Here is a 20,012-nt window from a genome sequence, read left to right on the forward strand (position 1 = left end):
ATCTCCAAGTAAGTGGAGAGGACAGCACTTAAGGATTCTAAGAGTGATTAGCAAAAAGGAAATGACCAAGTCAGAGAGAAAATAATAATGGTCAGTCTCTAATAGTTCACATGCTCGGGAGCTAGAAGACTCTGGAGTCCTCCCCAAATCTGAGATTAGTAAATGTGGGCCTGTTTCATGATACTGTATTGTTGTACATAAGAAAACTGGAAGTTCTTTAGAAAGTGTATGAGTTAAAGCAAACTCTCCTTAATGAAGAAAGAAAACATTACAGAAAATATTCCAAATTTTAAGTTGTATAAATGTCTGTTCTATTCATATTTTATCTAGGTTTCTATTTGTATGCAGTCAGCTTAACAATGAAGGAACACTAATGGAGGTACACGTACTGATATAATTTTTAAAATAAGTAATCTTGACATAGCTGATACGTAAGATATTACAGTGACTCACCTGGTCATGGGAATCGGAGGGGAAACCTGTCAGCTTTTCCTCCAGCCTCACTTGGAGCCCCCTTCGCCCAGCTCAGCCAATCTCAGACTGGTCTTGGGAACTGACTGGTCTTGGGAACTGACAGTCTGGTCACAAACCATATTATATACTGTTCACATGTGCCTGGAGGATAGCAAAGAAATTAATTTTCTTACAGAGTAGGGTTTTATTTTTAGTGAGGGGAAGGAAATGGGTAATAACTACCCCAGTCACCAAAGTCTGAAAATGTAGCGGACATAGCCTTGGATATAGCTAGGTTAAGCTGAGAATCACTTGGCAGGATATAATTAAGAGAAAAACTGGCTCTGAAATCTTCTGAATAATCAATTGACTGTGTTAATAATAAGATCACAGAGTAACACTGAAGTTTTGAACTCTACTTTTTAATGGTTGGCTTTGTTCATCACTGAATTTTTGTCTTGTCTTTTGTCTTTCCCTCCAGTTTCAGAAAATTACAGGTGATGCTGGGATTCCTTTGCCTGTCAACTCCTTCCATGTCCCAGTCTCTACTCAGGAGGCCTTAGAAACTTCCAAAGACAACCTGGGGGTCGCAGTCACAGAGCAGCAGCAGGAGTCTTTTGAAGATTTCATTGCTAGAACATGTTCTCCTTCAGCAGACGTCATTTCTGGAACTGGAAGTCAAAGAAAAGAAGAGGAATTACCTAGATATAGCAGGTCTTCTTCAGAGAAAATGACCAGAGCATAATATACCAAAAACTACTCTGCTAAGAAACAACCTGGGAAGGACCTGCATTCCTGCTCTGACTCACCTGTAAAGCAGAAAAGCAAAGGAATTGGGCAAAATAATTCTTTGCTTAATGAACCAATTAGAAGTGAGTCTTCGAAAAAACACATTTCTGTTAAGAAAGAGAGTACAATAGTGACTGTTTCTTCAAAGACAACTAAAAGTAAACTCAGTCTACTAGAACATTCTGAAAGTGATACTCTTGGATCTGATTGTGAATTTCCAGAAAGCATCCATATTCCATCACGCCTAACATAGGTCTAAATCTTTTAAAATCTTTTAAAATTATGTTTTTGCCTTCAAATTTTAATAAATTATTTATGTTTTTATTATAGCATATGGTGTTTTAAAATACTTGACTGGAAGCCATTAGAGAAAGATTTATCTATACTTTTTTATTATAATGAAAGTTTTGGTGTATTTTTCCTTGTGACAGTTTGCACCATTCATTCAGCTAGTGTTTACTGAGGGTTTCATATGTACAGTACTTTTCTGGGTGCTATTGCTTTCAGCAGTGAACAAAATAAAGCTTTTGCTCTCCTGGAACTAACACTCTGTGGTGGGAGAAAACATAAACAACAAAACAGGGTAAGGGGTAAAAAGAGATGGGAATAATAAATGGCATAGTTTTACCATTTGGTTAACTGTCAAACTATTATAAATCGTATGGCCAGAAGCCATTGACATATTTTAATTCACAATAACCAGAGAGCATCAAACAATTTACCAAGGCACTTAACCGTGTTTATGGATTACAGCAACACTATGAGGTAGGGAACTATTACCATCCCCATTTATAGATGAGGAGTCTGAGGAGACATTATGTGAGTTGCCCAGAATTACACAGCTGTAAGTAAGTGGGAAGCTGGGATGTGACCAGAACCCATGCTCTTTTTTTTTAATGTATGGACTTTATTATGTTTCATTTGTTTCTGATTTATGTGATTTTTTTAAAGATTTTTTTTGATGTCGACTATTTTTAAAGTCTTTATGGAATTTGTTACAGTATTGCTTCTGTTTTATGTTTTGGTTTTTTGGTCGCAAGGCACGTGGGATCTTAGCTCCCCAACCAGGGATCGAACCCTCACCCCCTCCATTGGAAGGCGAAGTCTTAACCACCGGACCACTAGGGAAGTCCCCCTTCTGTGGTGATTTTTATGGCAGTTTTTTTAAATTTTATTTTTTATTGACGTATAGAATTACAGTGTTGTGTTAATTACTGCTGCACAGAAAAGTGACTCATTTATACATTTATATACATTCTTTTTCATATTCTTTTCCATTATGGTTTATCACAGGATATTGAATATAGTTCCCTGTGCTATACAGTAGGACCTTTTGGGGTTTTTTTAAATACATCCACTTTTTAAAAAATAAATGTATTTATTTTATTTTTGGCTGTGTTGGGTCTCCATTGCTACACACGGGCTTTCTGTAGTTGCGGTGAGCGGGGGCTACTCGTCTATGCGGTGTGCAGGCTTCTCATTTTGGTGGCTTCTCTTGTTGCAGAGCATGGGCTCTAGGTGCATGGAGTTCAGTAGTTGTGGCACACAGGCTTCAGTAGCTGTGACTCGCAGGCTCTACAGCGCAGGCTCAGTAGTTGTGGCAAAATAGTCAATAATTTAATACTGAATGGAGAATTAAGGACTCTAGAGCTAACCTTTGGAGAAAAGTAAGAACAGAAAAGATAAGATTTGGAACACTCATTATCCCTGTTTTCATATAACAGGATTTCTTGTCATCCAACTATTCGTTATCTACATCCTAATTTTAAGGTGTCTATAGATTCCAGCCCTTCTAAGTCAGCAAACTGATCATCCTGTTTCAGCAAATTACTCACTGATGGATTCATAACATAAACATAATACCATATAATAGAAATAAAATTCAAATCAACTTTAAAGTGAAATTCTGAATTTTAAAGATATAATATCATGAAGCCATTGTAAATAATACCAGAGATCTGCTGGGTTAAACATACAAAGCCATTGATAAATGAGGATGTGTAGTTAACAATTTAAAAAAGAGATACAATAGAAGTAAAAGAAAAAACAATTGAGTATCAAATAATTAAGAGAAGGCCTCGGAAAACTGTTGAATTTTTACCAGAATTAGCCTGTTTGAGCTGCTAACATTGAACATGCAGTGAAGGACAGTTTACTGTCCCATAAACCAGTTTTGCTGAAATAATCACTCAAAACAAAATGTAATTCTTTTTTTTTAATTGTGGCACTTGTGCTTAATTAAAATTTAACCTAAATTTTACTGGCTATAACAGAAAATATACTGGATTCGTTTATATAACAACATATTTTGACATAAATTTCAAATGAAAATTATTTTCAAATGTATTTTCAATTACTCTTCAGTCACTACAGATGATTTTAAGTACATGGATTTTTTTTTTTCATGTACAAATCATCCTTGAAAAATAAGGATTCTTTTACTTGAGTAGGACTTATCTTAATCCAGAGATCAGATCTAGGTCCAATAGACAAAATTTTAAAACTTAAAATTTTCTAATAGTAAAAGGCACTTAAAAGGTTAAAACCTCCTAACAGACCAGCATTCCGACTATAGAATCAGCTGATTTATGGGTAGTGAGCATTTTGTTATCAAAATACTCATCCACAGCTGAGTGAGCCTATAGCATGGATACATGGTAGATTTCTGTACCAGAAATTGGATGAGCTTGTGTGTGGATCTCCTTCCAAATGCTAAGATTTCAAGGGCTTAACTGAGACCAGAACAGCATTTTCCAAAGTTGCTGGAAACAAAGAGTCCTTTAAAATGTTCCACTGACAAAGGGTTGTAGAGCCAAATAAAGTTTAAAAACACTTCAGACCAAACTCTACTTAACAATGAAATTCACAGAGCACATTATAGCTCATTCCACATTTCAAAAGTCCTGCAGTCACGAAACATGTTTAAATTTACTGAACCCAGGATTTCTCAAGTTTATTTTACTACAAAATCCTTTTTCTTACTTTTCTTTTTTGTTGACTTCACATTCACTAATGTCCCATGGGAGCATAGGTGATATTCAAAATATTTAACAAACTTCAAGTGAAGGCGCTAAACAATCAGGAAGCTGTCTGACTAATTAGACTGACCCTAAAACTAGTGTTCTTTGGATCACTATTTAGAGGAAAAATCTGGTTTAAAACTGAGATCTTAATTGATAATCTAATGCCATCAATCTGCAAAGTTGCCTTAATTAGTAGGGGTTTTTTTTCTTTTTTTTTTTTGGTTACAGTTGCTGGACTTAAAGTGTAGCTGATATAACATAAATCATTTCAAAAAGGTCAAATGTATGATGTCACATGTTCTCTAGCGTCAAATCCATTTCACTAAGTCTAAAATAATCTCTTTCAAGAGACGCAATATTTTTTTAACCCTGGAAGGTTCGGTTCTAACCTTAAAATAACTTAAAGACACTTTTCAAAACTAAACTAAAAATTGAAAAAATAAATAATAAGTAGAAAAGGGCAAGAGCTAAAGTAAGAGACATTTTCACTGGCCATTAAAAAAATTCTCTTCTTAAATCTGATTTTTAAAAATGAATAGAAAAGACTGGCAATTAACTTATTTTCCCTGGTGACTACTGCCTGTTTGGGGTGATACAAACATTTACCTAGATAACTGTGCTTTAGGAGTAATAAGAATTATATTTTTGGTCTCTGTCCCAGTTTCTGCCACAGAGTTTCTAACACCCTTGGTATTTCCTAAGTGATGAGATGATAATGGTGTCTTTTGTTATGTTAACAAGGTGATCTTTGGAAAGCACCTAAGGATGGGAGCAGGCAGCCTGTGGAGCCAACCTTGTGATTAGAGGTTGGAACTTTCAGTCCCACCCCCTTGCCCTCAGGGCAGGGAAGAGCCACTCAAGACTGAGCTCAATTGCCCATGGCCAATGAGTTATTCAGTCACGCCTGTGTACTGAAGCCTCCATAAACCCCCAAGGACAGGGTTCAGGGAGCTTCCCAGTTGGTGAGCACATGGAGATTTGGGGAGAGTGGGCTCCATGCTTTCTCCCCATACCTCGTCCTATACATGTTTTCTATCTGGCTGTTGCTGAGTTTTATCATTTTATAATACACCGGTTAATCTAGTTAATAGAATATTTCTGTGAGTTCTATGAGTCACTTGGGCAAATTAATTAAAGCTTAGAAGGGGGTCGTTGGAACCTCTGATCTGTGGTACAAGGGTCAGAAGCACAGGTGACAACATATACTTGGTGACTGGCACCTGAAGTGTGTGTGTGCATTCCTGCTGGACTGAGCCCTTAACATGTGAGATCTGATGCTATCTACAGGTAGATAGTGCCAGAATTGAGTTGAATTATAGGACACCCAGCCGTTTGAGCACTGCTATGCTCTCTCATTGGAAATGGGGTGCTCAGGACCACTTAATGCTTTCCAGGCTCTGGCTTCTGTGAATTCATGACAACAGTAACCTCTGAAACATACACATGTACCTTTGCCACAAAAAACTTCTGATAGACACATAAGAAATTAATAAAAGTTGCTAAGAAAGGGGGTAAGGGACCTAACATTGGTTGGATGAGGGGGAAAAATATTCCAGAAGGAATTACTACTACTATCTATCTTGTGATAGTATGTGATTTTTAAATATGTGATCTCATTAGATTTTCCAAATACAAATAAACAAGATAATTATCTTTTTTTAAAAAAAAAGGCTGAAGAAAATGTAGTTTTATATACTTCAGGAAAAAGAAAATTGAGGGCGGATTTGATTATAGTGTTCAGTAGGCCAAGAAATGTGAATAAAGAAAGAATTACTATAAAGGGGCCGGAAAAATGATTTAGGAGACAAGACTTTAGGAGACACTTTCTGATAAGCAGAGCAGTAACTCTTGCCCATTTCCTTTGTTTTTGGCCACGAATGGTTAAAGGCTCCTGTGAGAGGGCTACAAGGGGACTAGTGTCCACATCAAGTGGATAGCTTAGATCCTGATACCAACTACTGGAAATTATCCAGGGCCCAGGAAAGAAGTACTGGTAAGCTGCAGTTGCCAGCACGGTGCTTGGTAGATGTAAATATTTGTGGGTCTGCTAAATTAATGGTAAGACTATAATTCATAATACCTTGCACACAAACTAGATTGGTAAGTTTTCAGTGGATGACTTTATTACCATTCAGAACTCAGTTAGATGGAACAGTACTCCTCAATGACTGAGAAATCAATCTTCCTCAATCTTCATGTATCACCATCTGCAAACATTGCTCTCTGTCACAGATTACCTGCCTTCAGCTATGGATGAGACAGTGAGATGCATTTCATTCTCCTCTTCCTGGACACACAGAACAATGACCTTTTCTAACCTCCCTTGGAGCCAGGCAGAGGTCAAGTTTTTGCATTCTTGTTGAAAGGGTATGGGTCTACCACTTTCAGGCCTGGCCAGGAGATATTATGCATGATTGCCCATGTTCCCTTCTGCTGTAGTTTAGGTAGTCATGCATTTAAGACAACACTTCAAGGTGGAGGGGGCATGGGTTCCTGATTCACTACTTGAAAGCAATCTGCTAAGAATGAACCACCTAATTCACATGGGTCTCTGACAAGAGAAATAAACATTTATTAAGTTAAGACACTTGGCTTTCAGGAGTGTTTGTTATACCACCTAGCATCAATTACCTTGAGTAATTCATTGCTAAACTGGTACACTGGTAATAACCACGGACTAGTGATGAGTCTACTTAATTCCAATCCTCTCCATTTCTCATTGATGATTTACTCTATACTCACCAGAAATTATTTTTCATAGGACTTCTTGATGACCATGTCAGTCTAGAATTATCCATAGTATCTCTGTCTATCTCTTCCTCCAATTCAACTTCCCAGTAGGGGACTGGCATTACCCCTCTGTGTAGATACAACCATGGAGGATCAGGTCCTAACGAGATCGTATCTAGAAGGGCCCTGTTCTACAAGGTTAATGGTTTATTTTGCTATACCTTGGATTCATATGTTGATTTAAAATAAAAAGTGACATGATTTTTGAAGGTTGAAGCTGAGTGGCTGAACCAAATTTCTATAATCAAGTTAACATATATTTTCCCCCTGAGTCTGTACTAGGTCATTTCTTAAAAATTATTTTTTCTATCCTATGAATCTATATGTTTACATGAGCATTAGTTATTATTCCCAACGTCTATGTTATGGACGGAAAATAGGATTCTTCTTGTGTCCCAACTCAAATCAAACAGTAAAGCATTGTTTACATTATACAAGGTTTACATTGCACAGGACTGTTTATATTCTACAAGCATCCTGAGGTCATGTCTAGACCCAATGGGGAAAAATGTCATAATAGATTAGTAAGGACTGTAATGAAGATGGAAGGGGAAAGTGGTGGCATATGTGCTAGGCATTTATTTCGCCAACTGAGGTCATTTCCTTGTCATGTATCACAATGCTACTGTAGTTGCTCATGTGCTGCAATCCACTGCCCACCCATCCACCCATCTAACATTTTTGAGGACTTAATCTGTGCCAAGGACTCTACTCTCTGCCTGAAAGGCAAGTGAAAAGTACAACCCAGGTCTTTCCTGAAGGAGCACATAAAGGAAGACTGATCTCTGAATAGTAAGTGACACAAGATAACGGCTGAATGGGTGGTTGCTTTTATCGTGTACTTGCAGGATAGAAATCAGAGAGAAAAATAGCTCCAAAGAGTTGGACAGTTATATTATCATTGATTTTCGAGTGACCACCAATTAAAGGGCATGCTTAGCAGCTAGAAATGAGGACCTCATTAGATGACTACAAGAGCCAGACACTTTCAAAACTTTCCCCTAAACTCTCAGTTCCATTTTCATTTCATGAAGAGACAGCTTGGGAAGTCAGAGGTCACGCTCTTGTATGTCCACAACAGGGATGATTTAAGGCACCGGTAAGCTCCTGCTGAGCTGCCACCTGAGGTCATATGACTGTGAATCATGGCGGGATATAATGACTTGGGCAACATTCTTTCCTGCAAATACGTACAAGATGGATGATGAATAGTATTGAAGTATAATATATGGTGCCGATCATGAATTTAAATTCCCTCAGAAATGGAGGAGAAACAATTAGCAAAGGGCATTCTTGACTTCGTTGAGCAGCAATGCCTCTCTGACTCCCGAGACACTCATTTTCAGCAGTCAGGCCACAAGATGTGTCTTCAATTTCTGCAAAATCTAGTTCTAGCTAGATTTGGGGAACTAATGGGAACATGATCTTAATGGATGTCTCATGTTTCTCATGCAGTGTGGCTGTGGAATTTTATGGGATGGAGTCAACAAAAAAGACAGGTCCTTTTTTACAGCATTCTTTATATCTGTTCAATCTTGTCACTACCATAGTGTCCTACTAAAAGGACGTTTCAGGGACTGTGTGAGGCCTGGTACTGTGCGTTTTTATAGTCAGAGTGGGTCAGCGGATGGAGAATCACATGAGAGAAAACAAGAGGATGAGGTGCTATTCCTGGCTCCAGCTTCACCTCAGAGAATGACCTTGGCAGAAGCACTTAAGCTCACTTTGAATCTTTGAACCTCAGTTTTCTTATCTGTGAAATGAGGAAAGAACATCTGCCCCTTTGCTCCCTCTCAGGATTGTTGGAGGATTAAACAGATCAGGGCTATAACCTGAAGTACAGTGAACTCATGAGGAAAAAAATTAGACATCACTTAACTGTATAATATTCTTTTTAATCATTACTAATTTCCAAAGGTGAAGAAAACCTTGTTTAAAAACAATATGTAAGCTGATTGTTTTTCTGGAAACAAAATAAAGGCTCAACTAGCAACCCTGCATTATAAAAGAGAACCTGAAATGCACATTCCAAATCTACTTCGAGACAGAAAGACCCCCAAATTCCTTCCAGTTTCCTAAGATTTTTCCACTATAATTTTTTTTGTTATTGTCTTCTTCATAAAATGTTAGTTATATTTTGGGGTTTTGCTATTGCATAGTTTAGCATATATAAGGAAATTGTCTTTCCAATTCACTAATAAAAAAGGGAGTACAGGAGAGAAGAAGGAAGAGAGGGAAGACGGAAGGAATAAATAGAGAACAAACCCACGTGGCTAGAAGAAACTGACCTGAGAAGACAAAACAATTCATAATTTAAAATACTATATAATACAAATGAAGTTAAAGATGTGTTTGCCCAGAAGAGGACTGACTTGAAGGAAACTGATATGATTTTCTGGATAACATCCTGTATTTCCCTGCTTTAGTGAAACAGTCACTCATAGAAGAGCTCTATCTACAGGGAAATTATGAAAGAAATAATCTTCATTTCTCCATGATTCTTTAAAACCAAATTGGACTTTATTCCTTCTTATTTCTCTCTCAAACTCCACTCTCTGACATAGAAAATAGCATTCTGGAATGACTTAGAATTAGAGATCAGTCAATATTTCATGATTTTAAGGTTCTTCATTATGAACAATGTGAATTTGGACCCAATAATCCTAATCCTAGCTTTTTCTTTAGTTCTATAGTTCTATTAGGCCATGTTGTTAGAGCACTGTTTACACTTATTGCCAATAGTCTCTGGATTGGAGGTCAAACTGTTACTTACCTTCTTCAGCATACCCTTCAATGATTAAATGCCCCCAAGGACTTTTAAGAATCATTTTCATCTTGTAAATATTTTTAAATTGACATCTTAACTTTATAGTTGCTTCCCCTGTGAGGGAAAGAGACTAGGGTGATGGAGGGTTTTTGCTTCTTACTTTGTATTTTTTCAAGTACTTACTACTTTTTAAATTAAAATCAAGGAACCAGCACAAGAATGCTAGTAAGGTGTAAGTGAGATGTAATGCTTGGTGTGCATAAGGGTTCAATAGTCCACTGTGAGAATGCAGCCTTTTGAACAACCTCAGTGATAAGTGGGAACCACTTGTCCACGACTATTTTATTTAAGATGCAATACTCATTTCTATCCCCTTCAATACATTTTAAGTACCCCAAGCTAGAATAATGGGGCTAGAGGTGCAAGAAGAATATTATACCAAACAGGGGCAATATAAAAAAACATTACAATCAAATTTTCCTTATTAAAAATATAAGTCAAAAACCTAAATACACTATTATTCCACGGAGTTTTAAGGTATATTAAAAACATTGTGATAGGATGTTTCAAAAATTATGGTACAATCCCCTTCTGACACCCTCATTCCTGAGTCACCACTTCAGCAGGACTGGGCTTTGGCATACTCAACCCACATGATGAGACAATAGCAAAAGAGCTTGATGGCTCAGTTGCCGAGGACTAGACCACTAGGTTCTGAAGACAAGTGGACCAGGTGCTCCCACGGTCCATGCCAACCACCAAACCTGTGAGTGAGGCTGTCTCAGACCAGCTCTCACTCAGCTGATCCATCAGTTGACTAAAACTGCACGAAGGAGCCCAGATAAAACCAAAAGTAAACACTACCCAGATGAATCCAGTCCCAAATTGCCAAGTAATTGCTATTTTAAGCCACTAAGTCTTTTGTTGTTTTGTTTTTTATATCTTTATTGGAGTATAATTTCTTTACAATGGTGTGTTAGTTTCTGCTTTATAACAAAGTGAATCAGTTATACATATACATATGTTCCCATATCTCTTCCCTCTTGTGTCTCCCTCCCTCCCACCCTCCCTATCCCACCCCTCTAGGTGGTCACAAAGCACCAAGCTGATCTCCCTAAGCCACTAAGTTGTGAGGTGGTTTGTAATACAGCAAAAGCTAATCTATACTCTAATACGATTTGGTCAAGTGGGTTTATCCTTGAGAATGCAAGGTTGGTTCAGTATCAGCCAATCAATTCATGTGATTCACTGTATTAGTTAAAAAAAAGGAGAAAATCATATCATCATTCTTTTTAGATACAGGAGATAAAAAACATCCCATGAGGTTCAAAATCTATTGGGTAGGGTAAATTTTATAAAACTAGATCCAAATAATAACTATCTTTCCTTGATAAAGGCTATATACCAAAAATACATGGCACATGTATACACTAACAAAAATTATTATACTACTAATTTTTTTAAAAAATTAGCATTTCCTTTAAGGAGAGAATTGAGATAAAGATTTCTAACATTACTGGTCTATTGGAACTGAACTTTTTGGAGCTGTGTATTGAGAGAAATAGAAAGAGAGAGAAGGTTTAGAAGAATATAGATAAAAATGTCATATTTATAGATTGTTTTGATTATGTATTTCATTGGAAACACAGGAAAATCAATAAGCTATTAAATCTAAGAAAAGAGCTCAACATAGGGGCTGGAAAAAAATTAATACACCAAAATCAATTGTGTTCCTCCATAGCATCAATATCTAGATACAATACAAGATGAATTTACCATAGTAACAAAACCTATAGAGAGTATGGGGTTTCACCTAATAAATTATGCAGAAAATCTTCATAATGAAAACTTTATTAGAGGACACATGAGTAAAAGAAATATATATCACAGGTACGGATGAGATGACTTGCTATAAAAATATAAATGTCCTTATATTAATCTATAAAATTAAATGCAACTGTAATAAAAGGCCAAGCTGTTTTTTTTTTTTTTTTTTTGAGGGACAGCATAAAAAAGTGATTCTAAAATGTATCTGGGGGACTTCCCTGGTGGCGTAGTGGTTGAGAATCCGCCTGCCAATGGAGGGAACATGGGTTCAATCCCCGGTCCAGGAAGATCCCACATGCCACGGAGCAACTAAGCTGGTGCACCACAACTGCTGAGCCTGCACTCTAGAGCCCACGAACCACAACTACTGAAGCCCACGAGCCTGGAGCCTGTGCTCCGCAATAAGGGAAGCCACTGCAATGAGAAGCCTGTGCACCACAACAAAGAGTAGCCTCCTGCCCCACCCCTCGCTGCAACTAGACAAAGCTCGCACGCAGCAATGAAGACCTAATGCAGCCAAAAAAAAAAAAGAAAAGAAAAAAAAAGAGCAGATTGTTCTATCTCCTATAAAAAAATTAAAATAAAATAAAATAAAATGTATCTGGAAGAATAAAGTTCTCCATACAGCTAAGGTAGTTTTGAAAAATAAGCTCAAAATGGAGAATGTGCCCTATACATTAAGATATATTGGGAAGTCATGATAGATAAGAACTGTGTGATGCCCTTGGAAGAAACGGCAAACAAGAAAACAAACAGGTGGCCTAGAAATAGAGCTATATACAGATAGGAAGTTGGCACATGAAAGAGATGGAATCATACTCCAATGGAGGAAGCTGAATTACAGCTTTTGGGGAAACAGTCTCATTTTAAAAAGAGATATGAGGCTGGATCTTAACCTAGTGATATCACTTATGTTGTACCCAGTCCTATATAGCTCACCTAATCTTCACAAAAAAATCCACAAGGCATAAACTATTATCCTCTTTTCACAGGTGGAAAAACTGAGGTATGAGAGATAAAATGACTAGCCTAAGAAGTACATGGTGGAGCTGGAACTTAAACCCCACAGAAATCATTCTATTAACCATTATGTTATATAATTCCACCTAATGTACAAAACTAAAATACAATAGTTTTAATATCTAAATGTGAAAAATAAAATCTAGAGAGAATAAAAGAAATTGCAAGGTAATTTATTTGTGATTTCAGGGTAAGAGATAAAATACATCTTTGAAAAATAAAGAAGCATACATTGTATGAAGCAAAAGTGATGAATTTAACTATATTAAAATTATAAATTTATTAATATAAAAAATCTGATTTAAAAAAATGGGCAGAAGAGCTGAAGAGACATTTTTCCAAAGAAAACATACAGATGGCCAACAGGCACATGAAAAGATGCTCAACATCACTAGCCATCAGGGAAATGCAAATCAAAACCACAATGAGAGATCACCTCACACATGTCAGAATGGCTATCATAAAAAAGAACAAAACGAACAAGCCTTGGCGAGGATGTGGAGAAAAGGGAACCCTGGTACACTGTTGGTGGGAATGTTAACTGATGTAGCCACTAGAGGGGTGGGATAGGGAGGGTGGGAGGGAGACACAAGAGGAAGAAGATATGGGGACATATGTATATGTATAGCTGACTCACTTTGTTATAAAGCAGAAACTAACACACCATTGTAAAGCAACTATACTCCAATAAAGATGTTAATAAAAACAGAAACAAAACAGAACAACCATATAATCCAGTAATTCCACTCCTGGGTATATATCTGAAGAAAACAGAAACACTGATTTGAAAAGATGCATGCACCCACATCCAGTGTTTATAACAGCATTGTTTACAATAGCCAAGATATGGAAGCAACCTAAGTGTCCATCAACAGATGAATGAATAAAGAATGCATGCCATATATACACAATGGAACACTGCTCAGCCATAAAAAATGATTAAATTGTGCCATTTGCAACAACATAGATGGACCTGGAGGGTATTATGCTTAATGAAATAAGTCAGACAAAGACAAATACTGTAATGATATCACTTATAAGTAGAATCTAAAAAATAAGACAAATGAATGAATACAACAAAACAGAAACAGATTCACAGATATAGAAAACAATCTAGTGGTTACCAGTGGGGAGAGGGAAGCGAGAGGGGCAAGATACAGACTGGGAATTAGGAAGTGCAGACAACTATGTATAAAATAAATGAGATACAAGGATATATTGTAGGGCATGGGGAATATAGCCAATATTTTATAGTAACTTTCAATGGAGCATAATCTATAAAAATATTGAATCACCATGTTGTACACCTGAAATTAACATAATATTGTAAATCAATTATACTTTAATAAAAAATTAGAATTTTATGTACAATAAAGGATACCAAAGTCAGACTGAAAAACAGTTGATGGGTAGAAGACATATACATTATCTAAAACCCAATAAAGGACTCAAAATCTGAATACAAAAACTTCTACATCTCTAAAGACACAGAATACTCAATAGAAAAGTGAGCAAAGGTCATGATAGGCAATTCATAGAATGGAAAACATGAATAGCAAGAAAGTATATGAAGACCTAACTTTTCTAGAATCAGAGCAATGCAGAATTAAAACACCTTACTTCATATGAATCCACACATGCCAAATTTCCAGAAGTTAAAATGCAAATTATGCTGTGGAGCAACTACACCTGCGCACCACAACTACTGAGCCTGCGCTCTAGAGCCTGGGAGCCACAACTACTGAGCCCGCGCGCCTAGAGCCTGTGCTCCGCAACAAGAGAAGCCACTGCAATGAGAAGCCTGCGCACCGCAACGAAGAGTAGACCCCTCTCGCTGCAACTAGAGAGAGCCTGAGTGTAGCAACGAAGACCCAATGCAGCCAAAAATAAATAAATTGATTACTTTTTAAAAATGCAGATTAACAGCATGTGGTGACAAAGGATATGGCAAGAGAAAAATTCCAAGTATTGCTGGTGAGGGGAAAATGGTACAGCTATTCTGGGGAGGAATCTGTGAAATAAGGCATATATATGACTTCTACCTCAGCCATTCCACGGCTGCACTGTTACTCAAGGGGACATGTGGAAAGAGTGTATTAATGCTTTATGGTGGACATAAAGTGTTGAAAATAGCCTAAGTATGTATCACCAGGGTAATGGATAAGCAAAACATGGTATTAACATATGGTGGAATATTAGACAGTGGCCAGAAGCAATAATTTCTATGAAGCAACATAGACAAATTTTAAAACAATAATTTTGTGTAGAAAAAATAAAAGAATAGGATGTGATTTTTAGTCGATACTACTTTTGCAAAAATTAGAAAATACAAAACAATTCGGTATTTCAAATATATACATATGTTTAAAATAACTATGAAAGGTGAGTTGGGAAATTACATATTAAATGGCCCAAATGGTGCTATATAGGGGAAAATAAAGGAAATAAATCTGGCAGAGGAACATCGGGGCCAAAACCAATCTTAAAAGTATTAGAAAATAGAGTGACCATACACACTGATGATAGAGTGACATGAACTGAGGCATATGGTCCCTTTTGAGTACATGCCTTAAATACAAACTAAAAAAATAATGTCATAAGATTTACAAGCACTATAAAAATATTTAGCATTATTGCAGTAGATAGTAGAAATATATAACCTTTCAACTTAAATAAAAACAAGACTGATGAAATATCATCTTTGTTCCCATGTCATCCTTGCAAAGGAAGAAATAATAAATCAGCTTTTAAGATAGAATTTTTTACAATGAAAGATAAAAAAACAAAGAAAAAGAAACCCTAACTGTTTATCCCATGAAGGGAGAAAAAAACAATTTGAAAAGTCAGAGTAGAACTCTCTGAGGACAATATTTAACATCAATTTTTGTAAAACAGAATTTTAAGAAGCTGGTTTTGAATTGTTTATAGAGTTTCTAATTAGCATGCTGAGGAAATACAGGGTCCATCTTAATCCAGAAGCAAATAAAAAGTTCTGACTCTTAAAATTCTAGGCTCTAGAGTAGGTGCGTGCTGGTGTGCTGGTGTGTATGTATGTGTGTGTGCACATTTGCTGTGTGTTTTCAATAAACTCAAGAGTACATAACGGTGTATGTTATTACATTGTAACAATTCTTGAGCAAGTCTAACTGAAGGTCAGTAGCAGACAAGTAGATGCCGCTTAGGTGGCCCCCCAAACTCTCAGGTAATGCGCAGATCTGGCTTGGCAATCATGTTCTGCTTTTAGACATAATGCATTTTTATGTTCTTGTTAGCACTGAAAGACTAACTTGAATACTCTGCAATTGATGAAATGGACAACAGAGCAGTAACCTAGAGTTTACAAGTATTTGGGGCAGTAAAACTTTAGTTCTAGATTTAACTTGGATTTTAGTCCTAATTTAACTTGGATTTTCTACAACGCATTTTTTTTCTATAAACTGGAAGTATATACCACCATAATCCTAAAAAACCTGTGACTTTGGGCTTCAGGGGTCTAAGCCTTCTCTCTAAGTGACTGAAAGGTACAACTGGATATTAGACCCGTCTAAAAATTGTCCTTTTCTGCCCTCACATAAAAGGGTTCAGCTTGATTTTTGGATAGCTGTCATTAAAAAAAAAAAAAATGTGCAAAGAGCTAATGCCTTTTGCTACAAGACAAAACAATTTCTCCTGGACATGCAGTAATAGGAGGCAATGCCATGTGTTGGAAGCATGCACATATTTTATGATAGATATTAATCTGGAGGTTAACAGCTAGGTGCTCTGGTTGAAGTAGTTTATTTCAAACATACATATAATGTTAACCCACTTTGTAACAAAGCCTTCAACATTTCATATGCAAATTCTTTTTTCTTTCTAGTTTAAGCCCAAGGAAATCCCTATAAATCTTGTCACCAAAGAGAAAATATAAAGAATTCATAAGATTAAACAGTTCTTATCAATTGTATAAAAAACTAGAAATGTACTAACTAGACAAAAATGTAGATGTCTAAGAGAACGTCCAACAAACAGAAAAGTAGAGGACTGCACTGAGATTGCAATCCTGAGAAAAATACATTATTTCTAAATGAAGAAGTAAAAGGAGATAGTATAAATTGAAGCCAGAAGAAAAATTTAAAACCTACAAAAATACGAGTCAATACAAAGTTAAAAACCCATTAATTTTACTATATACCCAAAGGCTTCACAAAAGATCTCATGAATATCACAAATTAAAATAAAACAAACAAAAGTCAGAAATATTGTTTTCCCCAAATTGTACTACTACCTGCTTATTGCTTCAGTGGTAAGAAGAAAAATTATCTTCAAATAGTTAAATTGTATACCTACTTATATTTTAACTCTTAGGTGGATTTGTTATATAATATATATGATCTTTAAAGAAAACTTGTTGATTGTTTATTTTGGCATCTGTTAGGAAATTCCTATTTAATTAGATAAATCTCCTTAGATAACTCTTAAATAAAAATAGATGCAAATATAGTATGTTTCATATCATTCATTTTAGACCTCTAAGAGTTGGAAAAGCTCAACCTGGAGAAGAAACTAGTTTTATTGAGGGAAGAAACTACTTTCCAGTTTAGAAGAGGAGGGATTATCCCATTTCTGTAGAGGAAGCAATCAGGAAGATACAAAAAGAATGATCCTTGCCTAGTGCTAAGGCCAGAACTACTGTGAATATTGTACCAGATCTTGTAAAAAACAGCCACTGTGCTGGCACTCACAGGCCTGGGTCATGGTGTGTTTAACAATAAAACTTTGTTCCAAAGGATGGAACTCCTTTGGGCCAAAAAGCTTTCACCTGCATTACTCCATTAACCTCACTGTTTTGTTATGGGAAATGTGTTTATTTTTTGAAATGACATTGAAATATATCCTTAAAAGAACACTTTAGGTCTCAACAAGATTCTCTTCTCTTTCAGCCAACACATTACCTTTTAGAAATCAACAGTCTACTTCTTTCTTTAAATCATCACATTTCAAAGCTGTAGCAGCTAATAAATGTTAATATAATTTTTCCAAAACTGCAATCTCCCTAAATTTCTATGCTGTCTTCTTTATCCTGTCTTTTCAAGGTAAAGGCACCTTTCCAGTTTTCTTAGCATTATCAGGATTATGGATTTTGTTCATTGTTAAAGTTCGTTATTTATGGACATAAGTTAATGTAAATGCAAAAATATCTCGTATTATTCACAAGCTGGCTGACTTAAATCACTCGCTCTTAAAACAACTTTACTGCTCTCCAATCTGTTCAAATGCACGGAAATATAAATTCAGGATGATGTGGCTTCTCTGCAATGCTTTCTTTTCAGGCTGCAGTCTACATGACAGCGTTATACCTTATCCTTGCTGCGGTTGTTGTTCAATCTATAAAATCTCTCTTGAAGACCCCCAAAGCAGCCTGTAATTTAAACTTTTACTTTTGGTGACTCACTGTTTTCAAACTGCCATCTCTGACCATATCCCCCTTCCAGGGGAATTTATGCAGACTCTTAACCCATAATTGCTTTACTCTTTACCTCTATTTCTGGGTTCTTAAATTAACTGTTACATCAGTGTGCTTCATTACTCAAATTATTTTTTCTTAGGAACTTTTCCTGGAAGTAAGTTCATGCTATTTTTGACAAGCAAACATTTGACTTCTGAAAGAATTCTTATGGAAATGGGTTTATATCCCAAATGCACCACCAAAAATCTTTGTGACCTTGCATAAACGTCCCTTACCATTTCAGGTGCTATCTTTACTTGACTCCAAAGTGAACTGATTAAAACTATGAGCATCTAGCTGTTATGCACTTTTGTCTCAGTTTGGTCAGTGAAACTCTCAAAAATCCATCAGATTTTCATTATTTTTATCATTAGCCTGTTTGTATAAAATAAGTTACCATTTATGGAGCCAGTGTTCTCCTTTATTCCGGCATCCAATCATTGTAAATATTTCTCATGGACACATTCTCAGAAGGCCTATGAATAACCTGGCCTCTTACTGATTCTCCCTTTTGGAGTCTTACTAGCCAGACTTCCCCAATAACTTTCAGAGAGAGTTTTCCCCCTTTCCGGGTCTTCTTTTTGACTTCTATACGCCATAGAACTTTCAAAAGTCATCACACCAATACTAATAGTACCACATACCCTCCAAAAAGCTCCAAGCTGTTTATGCCTATTCATTAAGTTAATACTTTATCAAAACTTGTCCAATTAAGTAGTTTTAGCACAGATATTTTACACATTTTAGCACAGACATGCTCTGTTTAAGGCTGACAGATCCATTAGGAATTAACTTTCTGGTACATTTTCCCTCTGACATTTTCCTCACAACTGCGTTTCCTCATAACTGAGCCATCAGTTATCTCTTGCCTATAGAAAGGCAGATAAGAGAAAAGAAAGCTAAGTGAGAAAAGATATGTAAATAGACTAGCACAATATTGGACACATAATAAGTATTCAATAAATGATAGCAAGTATTCTTACCCTTATCCTCACATTAGTTTATATGTATTAAAAACTGATTACTGGACTCAACTCTTACTTCCATTGATCATTAGATCCTCACAGAAACCTTGGAGGAAGCGAGGTTTTATCCCCATTTTACAGGTTGGGAGACTGCAGCCTAGAGGGCTTAATTACCTTAACTGAAGTCATATAGTCAAGAAATAAGCCTGTATTTGTCACAATCACTTGCCCATGCTTTGATGTGACACCACCGCCCATCATTTACCCAGCTTCACCAAGGTACTACTAAATTTTTTACTCTTATTCTCTTCTCTTTGCTTCATACTGCCATTGTCACCAGCCCACTCAAATTCACTTTTAATTTTCCAATGTTAATGAGGCGAGTAGAAGGTGGAAATTGAGGTTAAAGGAGGAAACTTTAATGTTATTCAAGGATGACTTCATCTTAACTTCCAGCCTTCGTCTACCCATTCTCTGCTCCAGTCACACGCAGAGTATTTGCTATCTCTTCCATAAGTCTTGACTTTCCTTGTCTTTATGCCACTTTTCTTTTCTCCATTTGCAATGAATCTCCCTTTCCCTTGGTTCTTCACCATTTCTTACTCCATACTCTCCATTAAAATTCAAATCTACCTTTAAAGCCCAACTCATATACCAGTTCTGTCCTGCAGTCTCCTGCATCTGCCAAGTCAGAACTGACCACTTGCTCCTCCGTGCTCCTGCAATGGCAATGATGTTAGAAGGGCGAGTGATTTTACAGCTCGCTCACCACCTGCGGGAAATATGTCCTATTTGCCCTTCCACATCCTTTCTCCACCCAACTCTATATGGATGGCTTGCATGGCCTAGCTTAGTAAGTGTCCTTGCTCTGGCTTCTGTTTGGCTCACCA

General features: G+C 36.5%; 1 long non-coding RNA gene across 1 annotated transcript in view; it reads right to left on the reverse strand.

Annotated features, from left to right (window-relative positions):
* Nucleotides 1-860: 860 nt before the first annotated feature.
* LOC309979014 overlaps nt 861-20,012 on the reverse strand; it is a 46,345-nt gene continuing 27,193 nt past the window's right edge. Inside the window, exon 4 of the long non-coding RNA XR_014327185.1 lies at nt 861-1,124. This is a non-coding gene — a long non-coding RNA (uncharacterized lncRNA). The remainder of the gene's footprint in view (nt 1,125-20,012) is intronic.

Source organism: Leucopleurus acutus, assembly GCF_964270905.1.
Source record: "Leucopleurus acutus genome assembly, contig: HAP1_SCAFFOLD_833, whole genome shotgun sequence".
In the NCBI taxonomy this organism is placed as follows: domain Eukaryota; kingdom Metazoa; phylum Chordata; class Mammalia; order Artiodactyla; family Delphinidae; genus Leucopleurus; species Leucopleurus acutus.